The sequence below is a fragment of the Myotis davidii genome, unplaced genomic scaffold, assembly GCF_000327345.1.
Source record: "Myotis davidii unplaced genomic scaffold, ASM32734v1 scaffold1509, whole genome shotgun sequence".
Lineage (NCBI taxonomy): Eukaryota > Metazoa > Chordata > Mammalia > Chiroptera > Vespertilionidae > Myotis > Myotis davidii.
This window is the reverse complement of record NW_006299480.1, coordinates 733,783-735,890: the sequence shown is the minus strand read 5'-3', so window position 1 is coordinate 735,890 and position 2,108 is coordinate 733,783.

Below are 2,108 nucleotides of genomic sequence, written 5' to 3'. Positions count from 1 at the left end.
GCTACCGACCGGGTCCAGCGGGCGCCCACGGTGGTCCCGTCTTGGTCCGGGAGCTGCGACCCCAATGGCCTGAGCTCGCCCAAGAAACTCCAGCCAGTGAGTGGGGGGGAGGGTGGTGGGCAATGGTGGGATAAGGACACATATGTAATGCCTTAGTCCATAAAGAAAAAAAAGAAACTCCAGCCAAGCTGACCCATTCCACGCGCAGTGGGCGGGTCCCTCAAGGCCCCGCCCCCATCCTGGGCTCAGGCCACGTCCCTTTTTCTGTCTCACGCTGGGGCTGCCCCACAGACCCCGCCCCTCGACTCCGTCCCTGGACTCCGCCTCCCCCGCCCGTGCGCTCAGTCTACGCCCAACACCACCTCAGGCCCCGCCCCCTCACATGCACGCGCTCAGGCCCGTCCCTGTGCCGACCTTCGACTCCGCCTCCGCTCAGGCCCCGCCCCACACCATCTCAGGCCCCTCCCCTCACGTGCACGCGCCCAGGCCCGCCCCTGCGCCGACCTTCGACTCCGCCTTCCGCTCAAGCCCCGCCCCATACCATCTCAGGCTCCGCCTCCATCGCGGGCAGCGCTGGGGGCCTAGCTGTCTTCCGTTACCTGCCCTGGCTCACCAGATGCTTGCTTCCTGCACAAGAGTTATTCAGATTTGAGAATCTTGTCACGAATTCCTTTTAAAGTTACGCACGGATCTTCTTCAGTTATTTGCTCAATTTTGTTTAATATCGAGGCGTTTAGCTTACTACTTCTCTTAACTCCGCGTTTTTTTTCTATCAACATGCAACCATTCTTCTTATACTGGTAAATAATTGACTTTGCCGCATGGTTTTATTTTTTTGTTTTTTTGTTTTTTTAAATATATTTTATTGATTTTTTACAGAGAGGAAGGGAGAGAGATAGTTAGAAACATCGATGAGAGAGAAACATCGATCAGCTGCCTCCTGCACATCTCCCACTGGGGATGTGCCCGCAACCCAGGTACTTGACCGGAATCGAACCTGGAACCTTTCAGTCCGCAGACCGTCGCTCTATCCACTGAGCCAAACCGGTTTCGGCTGCCGTATGGTTTTTAATACTGGCGATGGCAGCTTATTCATTTATCGTTCTACCATCTTTGTAACATTTCATTAAAATCTTTTATTTCTCATGGCTGGTGTGATCTTATGTCGGTGGATTACTACGTCGGACAATGGGGCTTCTTATCCGGATCCCTCCATTTCCGACGATGCGATGCGTATTGCATTCCTTGGAGGATGCGTGTTGCCAATGACCTTCCAGAGCTTGACTCAGTGTTTGATGTTGTATCCATTTTCAGGATCTGAAAAAAACATTCAAGATTTATGTAAAACTACCTTAATGGAATCAAAATATGTAAAAAGCCGATTAACGTTATCACAAAGTTAGGTTCAGAGAAAAATGAAAACATGTTGCGATGCACTATCTTTTTCGTTGTTGTGAACATTGCATAAGAAACTACGGAGAATTGAAGCAGTTCTACCTTTCCCAGACGCATACTCCCTAGACTGGATTCAGTTGTGCACATGTACATATTAACATTTAACTTACCTTGGTATCATACCATTTATGGGAAAGTAATTTTTTGTAAGTACTTTGTGATTTGAAGTTACAGTGGCTCACCAATTGAAAGAAAACTGTTTACAATATAAGATAAAATTAATAAACGTATATGTATCAATTGATCACCTATCGAATGCCAGTCAATACGACTGGCTTTATGCATGCCTTAACTATGAATACAATCACAAGAAAAGTGACTTTATTGTTTTATTTTACTCTATTTTCACCCCAAAGTGAATTTGCTTTGCAAAGGATGAATTTGCTTTGCAAAACGGTGAATTTTCTTTTTCTGGTTAATCCTCACCTGAGGATAGTTTTCCATTGGTTTTTAGGGAGAGCGGAAGAGAGAGGGAAAGACAGAGAGAAAAGTTGATGTGAGAGAAACACATGGATTGGTTGACTCCTGAAGGAGCCCCCACCAAGGACTGGAGTGGGGAGGAGCCTGCAACCAAAATAATGGAACCCGGGACCCTTTGTTCCGCAGGCGGACGCTCTAACCTTGGAGCCATCCGGCTAAAGCTGCAAGAGGTG